A 14,663-nucleotide genomic window follows, 5' to 3' on the forward strand; every position below is an offset into this window, starting at 1 on the left:
CCGCCTGCAAAGCCTTAATGTCATTACCATGACATCGCTGACATTTCCTGTAAACGCCGTGCTTTTATACCTACAGTATATGTAATGGTGCTTTTATTTTATTGCGACTGGGCTTTGAGGGAGGAAATCCACCAACCGCCACGTTAAGTTCGTCAGCATTTGTTCCTAGGCCGATGGTGAGATTGATCTCAGGCCACGTAATAGTCCGCAACTCTTAGTGTAAGTGGATTGCTGTTAAGTCAGTTGCTCTTAATAAGGCATTAATGTGCATGGAGGAGGGGTGGATGTGGAGGTTAGTGGGCTAGTGCACAGAGGCCAAAGCTTCGCAGGTCCTCCCTCAGATGGGATTAGCGCGTGCCTTCTGCACGCTGCATGGCCTCCACACAGGAACACGAGAAAGAAAGTGACGGAGGATTTAAGGTGGAGCGGCAGATGGGGCGGAGTCACTGTCCAACGCCTGGTAACCCATGGCAACAGCTGCTGCTGAGTCACTTCCTGGGGCTGGGCGGTCGGATGCTTGCTGTACTCGTGGAGGCTGTTTTCTCCCTGGAAAGCGCTCGTCATTAAACCCGTCCTGTTGGCGTGTAGCACACTCAGGAGATTATGAGCGCAGCACATTCTGCTCTGTTGACATATTTGGCCATCTGTCTCCTGTTGTCTTTTGGAAACGGGTTAACCTGATTAACTGAGGGGATTGATTGATAAAGGGTTACCTAATGCACATGTGCCATTGTTGGAGCGTCATTAGCAGGCTGTTGCAGTACGGGTTCAATGGGTTGTAGCCTCAAACACCGTCGACACAATCTCACTCGCAACTCGTCAAATACCGACGCTCGGTCAGTGGCCCCACGCTTCAAACTGTGATGCTCTAGGAACCCCTCTAGTGTCAGTTTTGGACGTGTCAGGAACGGCGTGTCAGTTTCCGCTCCTTACATGCATAGTGTCTTTTCAAAATAAACTTTCTTGTTCACAGGGAACGTACAGTTTCTGCTCGTTACATGCATACAGTGTCTTTTCAAAATAAACTTCCGTGTTCATAGGAAATGTACAGTTTCTACTCGTTACATGCATACAGTGTCTTTTCAAAATAAACTTCCATGTTCATAGGAAACATACAGTTTCTGCTTGTTACATGCGTGTAGTGTCTTTTCAAAATAAACTTCCGCGTTCATAGGAAATGTACAGTTTCTGCTCGTTACATGCATGTAGTGTCTTTTCAAAATAAACTTCCGCGTTCACAGGAAACGTACAGTTTCTGCTCGTTACATGCATGTAGTGTCTTTTCAAAATAAACTTCAGTGTTCACAGGAAACATACAGTTTCTTCTCGTTACATGCATACAACGTCTTTTCAAAATAAACTTCCAACTTAGGTTTACTTATGCAACAAAAGTACTTGGTTAGGTTTAGGAAAAGATCATGGTTGGAGTTAGAATAAGTATGTTTGTTAAGCAAAAGAAGTTTGTTACATAACTAATGTTAGTAGAGTACGTCATTTACGTAAAATAACGTTGACTTCACACGGGACAAGAAAAGCGTTCCCCTGGGTGAAAGTTTTGTGTCTGTTTGACCCGTCCATCCTCCATTCCCACCCACCCTAATCGCTCTTTATACTACGTCAGTTACGTCCAATGCTAAACATCAGCATGATTATCTGAAAGCATCCTCACAGGGCCACTAGTATGGCTCCATTGTTAGAGAGGACATAAATGAACCGCCACATATCAGTGTAGCTCATTCACCCAGTGTCCTCTGTGTTGTATAGTATCTGCAGGTTGCTTTTCCACAGAGTCAATTATCTTCCTATCACTCGCTGGCAGAGACAAACACTGGGTCTGCTGTCGATTTCCATGGCAACTACCCACCCAGGAGCTACATTCGGCATTGCTCGTGAAGAGGGACATGCCACACGTTAACACCTGACCATTAGCTTTAATACGCTCAGAAATATCCACCGTGGGTTTGGCTGCAGAGATACAAACAGAGAGTGGGGGCTAAACAGAAAAAGCATGTGGTTTCCTGTCCAAACCATCTCTCTCTAGATTGTCTGTGGTGTCATTGTTGAGTGCCAGCTGTCAGCAGACTGATGTTAAAAAAACAAAGTTAGCCGCAAATATGTGACATTTGTTCCTTCTCTGTTGCCGCGTTAGAGGTCATCGAGTACAAACGCTCACCACTGCTGCTTTTTATCGAACACATGGCAATGGCAAGCATATGAGGTATGAGCCGCCATGTTTTTAAGGCTCGAGGGCCATGTGTGTGTTAGCTCATAGGATGTGACTTCAGAGTGTAATTCAATACAGCTATCAAAGCACTTGGGGACTCCCGAGTCGCCTTATGGATGAAACTAAACCTTGAACGAAGCAAAGGAGTGATTATTAGGGGGGTTTTAACGGCATACCGTGACGTATTCATACATATAAGTCGATGCTATTACAGACTTTTATTTTCTTAAGTGCACGAAAATCCATCTTAGCAAATCAGTAGAATTTGTGACGCGTTTTCCGCACTTATGTTACGTTGTTTCTGTACTTATTTTAGTTATTTTAAGCCCAACCATGACGTTTTTTCCTAAACCTAAGCGAGTGGTTTTGTTGCCTAAACCTAACTGCGGACATTACTGTAGTTTTGTTGCGTGACAAAGCTAAAATGCGTCCTCGTGACACGCGGAATGTCCGTGTAATGTCGCGCTATTTATACGCCTTCCTGTGAGTTATTACGATAAAGTAAAAGTGATATTATAAAAAACAAACCAGGGAAGTTTTGAGAAAATTCACTGGTTCACTTTATTGGAAAATTGTCAAGTCATCTCATTACCTTTTTAGTGCACTGTCTATATAAGTTGTTGATGCTGGGATTCCTCACATTTACAGTAAGCACACACATTAAATACCAGTCATGTCCTCTTTGTGCAACGTGGTTCACAGATAAGTGCTGCTCTGCATCCGGAGGAAGCAGGAACTAACTTTTTATAGCACTTTTCGGAACAAAGAAACAAAGTGCTCTGCACTAGAGGAGAGCCGACACTTACTGTAGCAGTAAGAAAGAGCACCGTTGGCACAGAAACAGCCCTTACAACGTCAGCGCTACATGCCGTGGATTGGTAAAAGTCCGTTAAACACTTGTATGACCGCTAACTATGCCATTAAAAGTGATGCATGAAAGTGCAGCTGGCTTGTTAAGGATCAGTGATGCAGAGAGCGGGCGTGGTCCCACATCACAGCAGCAGTTCTGTTGGCTTGATTATCCCAGACGTGCTCTATTAGCTCGGCCCCAGATGGGCGCCGATCAATGCCGTCTAAATGCTGCTCCATATTGCTTATAAACGCATTAGTCAAAGCATCGCACAGAATCGATGCATGGACAGCAGAGTATGTCAGATTGACTTGATGCTCCTGAAAAAACATCCACTCTGAGTGTGACTTCTGCAGCCGTGCATGCATGATCACACATGATCCCGCGAAACAGATGCATGTGCGAGTCGCCCCGCCACGCGTGCGCGTCGGTGCACCCACGAGGTGCAAAGCACAGAGGAGCTCTCAGTGGCTGCTCTCCTGAGGGTTTATGCAGAGCGACAGCCTTGACATTTCCTCCGAGCGGGGAGGGAGCGTCTCGCCGCAGGCTTCACGCTCTGTGCATCTCCTCTTCCTCGCAGGAGGTGACATTGCGGCTGCAGACACCTGGCACTTTTGCTTTCTCTTTTGCAAAAAACGCCACAGAGAAAATGTCTGCTCAAAGAGGTTGATGCTTTTAGTAGCAGAATCCTCTTGATAGCGACAAATGTGGTGCTTTCTATGTTGCAGTTCTGTTTATAAATACAGGGTCAATTTAATTTAACGCATTTTTAATTGTTTTTACATTTAAAAATGCAAGGAAAGCATTTAAAAAATCTATGAACCCCCTCCAAAAAGATCTTAAAGCATTATGTTTATCTCTACTTTATGCAGCAAAACAAAAAAATGCTAAAAAAAAAGCTTTTTTACATCAAGATTGAGACACACGCTGCTCAGGATGGACTAAAATAACCTTGATTAAAGTGTGTGTGTCGCCCAGAGACTCTCCGAGGCCGAGTCGCTGGCTGGAAGTATGTTGATGGTGAGCGTTAATTACCCCGGTAGTCCCAGTAGAGAGCTGCTTAATTACTATCCCCTTGCTAATAACATGCCTAGCCATGTCATGCCCTTATTTGAGTCTGATTAATCATCATCTGAACAAAGGTTGGGAAACTACCTTTCCACATTCAACCCATAAAAAGTGAAAAGTAAAAGACGAATGATTGATGGATAAAGTTCCACGTACGCTTCAGAAGCAGAAATACTTTATTATTCCCCGGGGGAAAGCTATACGTGCCTCAGCTTGGAGTATCTGCATCAAACTGATTTATTAGTATGTACTTCTCTATAATGTTCTTGACGCTTCAGCTCTGTATATGCAGGTGAAATGCCCAAGGACACCTTTTCAACTAAATCCGAAATATTGCCAAATAGGCGCTATTCCTTTACGCTTTGACACCAAGTCCTCCGCCATCGTCTTGTCTGTCTCGCTCCTTGTGTGAAATCTGACTCCTGCTACTCTCTGCACAGATTACACACTTTCACTTTCAGTTTATAGCGTCTGTTGTCCCCATGATTGTCCATACTTAATCGCAATGAATCTCAAATTTATCGCGCATTATATATATCGCAAATTGCACATTTTTTTATCTGTGAAAATGTACCTTAAAGGGAGATTTCTCAAGTATTTAATACTCTTATCAACATGGGAGTGGGCAAATATGCTGCTTTATGCAAATGTATGTATATATTTATTACTGGAAATCAATTAACAACACAAAACGATGACAGATATTGTCCAGAAACCCTCACAGGTACTGCATTTAGCATAAAGAATATGCTCAAATCATAACATGGCAAACTGCAGACCAACAGGCAACAACAGCTGACAGTGTGTCAGTGTGTTGACTTGACTATGACTTGCCCCAAAACTGCATGTGATTATCATAAAGTGGGCATGTCTGTAAAGGGGAGACTCGTGGGTACCCATAGAACCCATTTACATTCACATATCTGGAGGTCAGAGGTCAAGGGACCCCTTTGAAAATGACCATGCCAGTTTTTTCTCTGGCGCTGTGGCTGCATGTGCTTGATAAAGTTGCACTGTAATCTCGCTGTAATTAAGAGAAGCTGCTGTTTTCCCTCATGCTGCTGCTGCTGCTCTTAAATGAAACCAGGAATGAATGGCGTCTCTCAGGGGAGGTTTGTGTCTGTATCATCAGGGTGGAGTTACACTGTGTTCTTCTCTTCACATGGCCTAAAGGAAGGGTTATTATTAAAAACACGAAGCATGTCAAATGTTCTTTTTTGCCAATCTATCAGCTCATTATGTTTGTTTTGAGGCCCCCGGGGGTTAATATGCACGCTGCTCGAGATAGCAGTCGGGACCGCCTAGCCTGCTGCTGCTCATCTCATCTCCTCCTCGGGGCTTCAATAAAGCTTCATCATGCTGTAATATATGGAGTATGTGACTTGCAGAGTTGCTCAAACGGTGTTGCTCAAAGGCTTCATTGTGCAACAGCTCGCCGGGGTCTGACAGAAGGATGCAATCATCGTTGGCCTTAATGAGTCATGGAGTTGCACATGCATGTGCTCGGAGAGTTGTATTAAATCTAGTTTTAACGGAGGGATCTCGCACACAGACGGACACTCGCAGCTCTGTCGACGCCACACCCATAATCCATTTAACCATCACGTCTCGTAGTTGTTTGACGTGGTGTTTATTTTCTATTTCCCATCGGCGAGGTCAGTCCAGTGGCGATAACGCTCGCTAGCGTGCCAGTGAGTCACAGTGGGTTAAGGTCAGCTCGAAGCTGTAACAACAAAAGCAGAGCAGCACACTTAGTGCAAGGTAAGGAAGCTGGACTACTGCCATCGTCCAAGAGGTTGGGAGCGTGCCCAAAGCTTAGACTATAGTCCCTATAATGGTCAACGTTACCAATGAAGGTTATCCCCAAAATCTAGAGAGTGCTGTTTGGTTATCCAGATGGGACAAATGATGAAAAAGCAACAACAAAATGTGGCACATATGCTAATGATGAGTGAGCTAAACCCATAAAACAATGGCGGTTGTGTTAATCTGTGGTATACAACACAACATCTACCACTTCCTTGTTTAAGTGGGAGATGTTATCTTAAATAAGAATTGCCAGGATAGCTTCATTTTTGGCGAGCTCGAGGTCAGCTGTCAACAATCCAGCCCAGTCAAGGACGCACACCTTAATTTACCAGCCTCTCCAGGCATCCGAGGAATTCTGGACCACATGTTGTTTTGACTAAAGGAAGTGAATACTCTCACTGAGAACGCTCGTTTTGGCAAAACACAAATGTTATCGCACTGAAAAAGGGGATGTTGGACATAACCCATTGTCACCCTGGCTTTTTGAACATCAAAGGTTTCCACGTCTTGAGCCCTTTGTGAGGAAGCTGCAGGTTTGATCAGTGGGGAAAAAACAATGATAGTATTGTGGTGTTGTAAGGAGATCCTGCACTTAGAGGCCTTGAGCCTTGTTTGTCTTGAGAAACTTGTTGACTCTCTCCCAGATCGCTGAGCCTGACCTTTGACCCTGCTGTGTTTTGGCAGCTAGTGAATCCAATTTCCCAACGGGGATCAACAGACTTTGAGATTTGTTGTTGTCGTCGCAGTAGTTTGCAAAATTGATTCGGAGTCCATTTCTCATGTCTCAGCAACCGAAACCAACACTTAATCTGCGTAGTGGTTTGTCAGATGTGGTCTTTGTCCAATTTGATGCTGCAAAAGGTCGCGGAGTTGAACCCCAAACCCGCAACATTGCAAATTTCAGGATCCTCCGGGTTTTTTTTACCCCACGTGGAGGCACGAGCCCCGCCAAAAATCTGCTTCCTCGGCCTCCTGAGTGTCCCAGCATGCCTTTCCAGCGCTGTGTTTGTAAAATGAATAAGACCTTTTGTGTGCTCGCTCTGTCCAGAAAGGGAAGTCTGGCTGCTCTTTACTTCCTCTCACGCTGTATCAGTAATTACTGTGCTCGCTGCTTTTTTTTTCGGTGGTTTCAGAATTAGCTCGTGTGAGACAGAAAAGTTTCACCTCTATTTTAAAATCACACAGGATGTATGTAACCTTTAAGCTCGAGGATGCAGTCATTTGATACAAGCAGCGGCTGTCATCACGTGGCTCGAGTCAGAGCGGTCTATACGCTGTCTCCATGACAACAGGCGTGCAACCTCACCATGGATACATGGTCGAAAATGATGTGGCTTTTTCATCCTCGTTGCTAAACAATAAATGTATCTCATGTAATGGATTAATGCTCCCTCAGCAGGGATGAACACTGTGCGTCAAACTAATGCGGACACTTGTTCTGCAGCAATAAGATGTTCAGTTTGTATGCAAAAGTCTAGACTGTAATCTAAGGCCCTGTATACAGATATTTTTGAATATGTTACCCGCCATTAAAAAAACAAAAACATCTGTCCACACGACCTTTGTTTTACAAAATATCTCGACTCCGATCTACGACTCCATATAAACATGTCACCACAATTGAGATCACAAGTTAAGGGTCAAAGAATTCTGTTGCCAATCTTCTCATCACTCCCTTTCCTTCGGCGATTGTTGCTATCAACGACTGAGGAAAGAGAGGTCATTCAGGTTTATGTCCATCGCCCTTCTGAGTGCTCCAAACCTCGCCTTCAATCGCCCAAAAGCACATTCAACCACCATTCGGCCTCGACATGTTTTATGTGTTTCCTGCTTTGGCCTCCTGTGAAACATCTGTAACGTGTTTCAAATGTAAAGTAGTAATTAGTCCGAGCAGCCCTAACGAAACGTAAAAAAAGCCATGGCTACCGTTCATTCCTATGAGAGCTTCTGGCTCGACTGCCGAGTGATAAAATACCCGGATCATCCGTCAATCAATTCACCTCAAAACAAATTATCCGCCAAGTTACAGACGTCTCTTTCCCAATGTAAATCTATGGGAAAAAGTATTTTTGGGCCCAATGGCATCACGTGACGGACACGGAAGTTGTAGTATCGCCGTTTGGCCACTACCAAAATTTGCTTCAAAGCCTGGCGCTCTTCCTGGGGGCTTGAAAAAAGCAGGTAGTCTGCCATCTATGTTATTATTTCTGGCACATGTTCATTGCACGAAGCAATAATGGGAATGCGCGAAATGACGGGAGGACGTCATCGTTTCCCAAACACTTCGTTTTACACGTCCACACAGATGCAAAGTAACCGGAGTTTTTAAAAATCTGCACCTTAGAAGTAAAAAAATATCCGTCTTTCTGACCCAAAACTCTGTTTGCGTGCGGACAAGAGGCCAAAACGTAGAGGAAAATATCCCTTTTTAAAAATATCTGTGTGCTGCGGTGCATGGGTTAGATCGGCTATTTATTGATTTGTGAAATTGCAAAAAGAGATGACTTAACTGTCGCCAATGATAAAGTTCCCAGACTGTGACTCACTGATGGTGTGTTGGCAATGTAGGTCAACACCCAATCAATAAAGATAACGAGGCCTGATTAACTTACAGTACACATAGTAATCTCAATTATAAAAGTACAGTCAGTGAGTATTATCGGGGCTGCTAATCTTGGGAGATTAAAACAGTGTGTACGTGAGCCAGCGGATTAATGTGTCTTAATAGTTGCAACACAAATCATAACAGCCTTCTAATTTTGGAAGAGTTTTGTGTAAAGAAACCCCCTCTCAAGGCCTTCTGTCCTCCAAAATAAAACCCCCTGGACTCATTCTGCTGTTGTCGCTGCACAGGGAGGAAGTCAAAGGAGCTGATTGCTCTTCCTGTTTTCGGGTGCAAGTCTTTGGCTCCGTTCTGCCAGATTTCCTCCATCTGAGTATCAAAGTTCAAGCCGGGTTGTTCTGAGGTCTGGATTGATGAATTATGGAGGGGTTGTGAGCAGAACGGTTTGTTTATAGCGGTAGATAGTTCCCATGAAGACAAACCAAAGGGATAACGTGTGAAGAGGTTGCACACTGACGGAGAATGAGAGAGGAGATGTGTGAAGAACGAATGCTGCTTGTAACTGTAAATCAGGACTTCCAGCAAGCTGCTGTAATTCCCCCCAAACGCTGAGTGTAAAGATGTGAGCCGTTGCTGGGTGAATAGAATCCCAGATGCCTGAGTGCCTCTCCATCTTTGCAGGGAGAGACAGCCGGTCCCTGTGTCTTTTTGTCCGTTGAGGCCCCCCTCCTCACATAAAGGCTTTAGTCAGACGTGTGCCTACATTCCCTCGCCCCCCGACTCCACCGTCCCAATCCAACTCGGACTGGACTCCTGCCCAGATGAGCGCCGACTCACCCTCTTTGTCTGCGGATCTGGCACATGACCTGCTCTGGCAACTGGCGCCGTGGGCCGAGCTCCAAAACGCCACCCACGCCCCTATTGTTCCCCGTGTCCCCTAAAAAACTCCCTGCGCCCCGAGCGTAGGCACGCCGCCAAGACGGGCACAACAACAGTGATGGCGTCAGTGCTCATGTGTTGTGAGTGCGCAGTCACTGCTTCATTAGAGGGCCTCGGCGGGCACGCTTTGGCTTTGTTTTTGTCCGGATTGTCTCAGCATGGCGGGATTAAGACAAATTGTATTTTGAAATGATTATAATATCTTGACAAGCAGCATTTAAATAGTGTCTTTATTACCTTTGTTTTTGTGCTAAAACATGGCGACTGTATGTCATCTATACATCAGACCGGCACATACGGGTACTTCGCAAAAGGTCAAGGCCACGTTCTCTTTTTGGGGATAGAAACATCCCATGACGTATTGCCGGTCTGATGTATGCAAAGGCAGAGTAACCACCTCTGCAGGATTTAACACTGTTTGACACTTCAATTCACAATATAGGAGCACCACATAACCAAAACCAAAACCACTTGATCCAAAAAAAAAGCACCTACAAATCCCACAGTTAACCACCTTTTACCACCAACAACAAGACCTCAGGCTGAAATGGTGCAACGCCACGACAGCGGCTCACCTCGCCTCTCCAGAAACAGCTGATTTGTGTCAATACAGAAAAAAACTGGCAACCCACATCAGAGAAGAAGTGAAAACCCCAGATACGGGCCTCGTCTTCTGACATTGCTCTCATGAGAATGTAAATGTTTGGCTTGGCACGGTGAAAACTGAGGTTTCGCCCCGTCTGTTGCACAATAGATTAGCGTTCCAATGTGGTTTCGGACCACGTTGGATGTAGGCGGGAGATGCGGGAGAGGAGGGAATGTTAGCGCCCCCGCCATCCCCGGAAAAAAAAAATTTATGAACAAGTGAGATGATGGTTGGATGATATTTCCCCTAAAGGCTGCTTCAAAAACAGCACTTTAAAAGCTTCCTTTAATAATAATTTTACTCTAATAAAAGCAGCTGAATGATGCTGTGTGTATGAGGATGCCAGCGAGAGCCAACAGAGTGAATCCCACCTCAATCTCCCACTTGTTTTCATTTGATTAAGAGGGTGTATTTCTCCACACCGAGGCTTGTTATGGAACGTCATCTGGCCCTCAGCGCCGAGGAGAAATCCGAGACCAGATTAACAGGAGAAACAGAGAGGGAAAGTTGGACGGGGAGGAGGCGTGGAGAGAAAGGAGGGGCTCTCACAATCCCAAAGAATCCTTCGTCCACCATCCCCCCAGCTTCTCCTCCTCAGAGGTCACAGTGGGGTCGCTTCCCAGAAACAGGCCCTCCCTCGAATCCCTCTCTTTCCATAACAAATCTTCCCAAACATAAGAGCACTTGAAGCCCGAGGAAACTCATTCAGCAGCGTGTTTGAGGAGTGATATGTGTCGTTTAAAGTCTGTAAGCGGACCCGTCGTCCTTTTTGTCATGTTAAACAATACTGAAAAAATCCATCTCTAAAAAAAGCAGAGGGAGCGTCTCGTGGTGCTGACTGTAGGGACTCCCCGCAGCAGTAGTGAACTCCTGTGACCTCTACACTGTAATAGCTGTGTTCTCATGTGAACTCCGGACGTTGTCCAGAGTAGACTGTTGTCAGACCATTAAATAAGCCGCTATAAGCACCATAGATGTGGGTCAGTAGGGCCCTGCTACACCCACTAGTAGGTTTTATCAGACCGAGCTCCTGAGGCGATGCTACTTTAAAATGATTCTGGCTTTCCAACGTCCATTGTCGACCCTATCTTTAACCAAACAAAGTGGTTTTAATAGCATGGAAAACAGTGACTTGGTGAATCCAGAGTGTTTACACTGCCTTTGAGGTACGTCTTGTTAACGGAACAATGATAAACAGCTCGGTAAGTGTGTTGACATTGGGGACGGTAAATGGAGACGTTTTAAACGCCCTCGAGCTAAAGTGGGCAACAGGGCCTTAAAGCATAGGATATACGAGCATCACATTTACATTCCGCCGAGCTAACGGGCTGATGAGATTAGATAGTGGTCAAGTGAAGACTGAAGTTTCCCCCACAATGCAGTCTCTATCGGCTCTCCAGCATCTGATATGGAAACAATAGGCGAATGTTAGCGACTGGCAGCCTCTCGCATTCCTGCATCCACCACACACATCGGCCCGCAGACAACCTGAAGCCATTAGAAAGCGAATCAATTTGCACAGTGACGGGAACGGCGCTGCTAAATGGATTTTAGATGGTGGATGGTCTTTTTGCACATCTATGTCATATCAGGGCTCGGCAGCGGTTGCCAGAGGGGTGAAACGGTTCAGTCAGATTCTAAGGCGGATAAATAGGACAACCGGTGCTTCTAGCTACGGTAAAGGCTGCATGTCGGGACGCTCGCTGCACGGCGACGGCTTACTTTTCCTCATTACTTTGAATAGAAAGGACATAGTGATGCATGTTCCAGCACAGCACCAAAGAGCTTAGGATGCTTTTATGGTTAAGACGATTTAAGCTTTAGGAGCATACTGTTTGAAGTTTCCATGCGAATTGGCTCATTGGCAGCTAAACGTGGCCTTAAAGCTAAAGATTAAGTCTCAATGCGATGCAGAATTTGTTGTATTTTTTAATAATAAACTGGTTTTGTATTGCTGAGTTTTGTCAGGTGATACCCGGCCGTTCTTTCCCACGTGACTGCGTCATCAGGAGATCTGGTCGTTAATATTGACCATGTTTAATATTTGAAATCAGACTTCTGAGCCGATCGGGGGATGTAAAAAACACTCAACATACGTCACCCCACAGGAATATCTGGAAAGATAATCTTTAGAACCATTAAAAAATCAGTGCTTTGCTGATGATTGTCAGGAGGGTGGGAATTGGACCCAAAACCAGCTTAATTATCGTGTAGTGTGTGCCCGGCTTAGCTGAACCTTATCAAGAATAGGCACGTGTCTTACTTGGCAGCGACTTCCCCATCACCCACCACACTGTCAAAGAAAACACACACATTAATCCGCCCTGACAAGATGCTGATCATATAGAGGAGAATGTTGCCAGATAGACGTGCAGGTCTTGTCATTCAGCGTGAGTGTGTGTGTGTTAGAGTCCTCAGGCTGGATCTTATATAACTCATGACAGACAGACAGAGAGAGAGACAGTCATAAAGATGGCATTTGAGGCACCTCGAGGCTGTACAACCCATCCTGCTGTTGTCAGAGCTGAAGTTGACGTGACTTACCTACATTTTAAGCATTTATCTGACACCGTCACCCACTGAGATGTGTGCTGAGATGGCAGGCAGGGGTCCCTGCAAGGACACAAAGAAGTGCGAGGAACATTTTTTTTGACTCAAGTGTGACTTTGCTGCAATTTTATTGAAGTAAAATTAGTTAAAATTGACTTGACATTAAAGGTCATTTTTGGAAATGTGCCGTGTAGTCTGTACTGAGTCCAATGTTAATGCATCTGCATAAATGCTACGCTCAGAGCTAGTGACGCAAATGAAAAGCGAGAAGGGCTGCTTATGGCCGGCGGGCGGGGAGATGGATAGGTCCAACAAACACAGGACTTTTTACCAGGAGACCGGTGTTCGGGACCGGTGTTTTGTTTGGCAAGTTACGTTAGACATTTGTCGCGTGTTCGTCACGTTTGTGATGTGTTTTCCGTAGTTATGTTACGTTGTTTACGTACGGTTTACGTAGTTAGTTTAAGCCAAACCATGACGTTTTTCCTAAACCTAACTAAGTGGGTTTTGTTGCCTAAGCCTAAACTGCGGACGTTACCGTAGTTTTGATGCATGGCGTACAAATGACACGCGAAAATGCTAAAATGTGTCCTCATGACACGTGAAATGTCCCTGTAATGTTGTGCTATTTATACGCCTTCCCATGAGACCAGCTTCATATTTATAATACATATCTCTTGGCATAAAAAGTGAATTAAACTCTGTAAGGGCTGCATATTTAAATATAATGAAATAGGTAAAATCCCTAATGTCAAAACTACAAGTACACAAAACGTCTAAACTGAAACCCCACTGTTAGATCTGCAATTCATGTCTGTAGTTTTCATACAAACAGGGTCTCTTATAGCCACAAAGCTTATTTTCCATCTTAACTCAAGTAATACTGGTCAGATACGTCCCAAGTCATGGTATAGTATGTGCTGCATTGCGATAGAGATTTAACACCTTACAAATACCTTCATTGAGACACTTTTATACCATCTAACTCAGCCGGTTGCAGCACTATTGAATTTGACCGAAGGCTGTAATCTGTAAATAAAGCAGCTATACATGAGTGGGAGTGGACGGAGCCCGGAGGAATTGAGAACTCGTGGTTAAAATGCGAGAAATAAAGGTCACAAGAAAGAGGATCTCCTTGCAGACAAAAGGGGAGCAACCTGTTTTCATGGGAACTGGAGCAGCTGTGGGGATGTTGTGCTTTGTTTTCTGCAAACCCACTGTGTAAACTTCCTCTAAATGAAACTGTGATCTGGTTTACATTTGAACAGAATCACAGCTGGATAAAAAGCAGCGAAGGTCGGATGCCTTCGACTCCTCTAATAAAATCCCATAGTATAATTTCTAAAATAAATCAAAACGACAAGTTGTTTTTGATTCCTGGGAGAAATATGTGTTTATGTTCCCAACGACAGCGAGTTTCCCCTCCGTTATGAAAATGTTGATCCAGGATTACATCTCATATCAGCGGCCACCGGCAGTCATTTTTAATAAACATACAAAGGAAGCAGCGGAGAATTAACTTCACCGCATGAACAGATTGCAGACTTAAATAAGACTCTCCTCCATTTATCAACACTGCGTTGTCATGGAAATGCTCGCCGGGGCCAAAAGTGAGCAGATGGCTCGAGAAATCGATGGCTGCGACTCAAACTCGCGGATCTGCTGATTTCAGCCCCAGGGGGAGAGTGTTTGGACTTGCTCTCAGCTTGTGTTTCACCGGCAGTGTGTGTCTTTGCAAGATAGAGGCTAAAACATGCCCAGACCTGCCACTATCACCACAGTGCAAAGACTTTGTTGTCTTCTGTCTTCTTCTGATCAGATGTCTTGACAAGTCAGAAATTCTTAGTGTGTGAAGAGTGACTCGCCTGTTTCAATCTGCTTTTCTTGGCAAGACCCGCCCTGCATATCATCCAAGCACTAGAGTTTGCCAGGCGTCCATGGGTACCGGTAACCCGATTTGTTCAGGTCATATGCTCTGACCAATGGGCTATCCTGATCCTAACCCCTCGAAGTC

This window comes from Sebastes umbrosus, chromosome 24 (assembly GCF_015220745.1).
Source record: "Sebastes umbrosus isolate fSebUmb1 chromosome 24, fSebUmb1.pri, whole genome shotgun sequence".
Lineage (NCBI taxonomy): Eukaryota > Metazoa > Chordata > Actinopteri > Perciformes > Sebastidae > Sebastes > Sebastes umbrosus.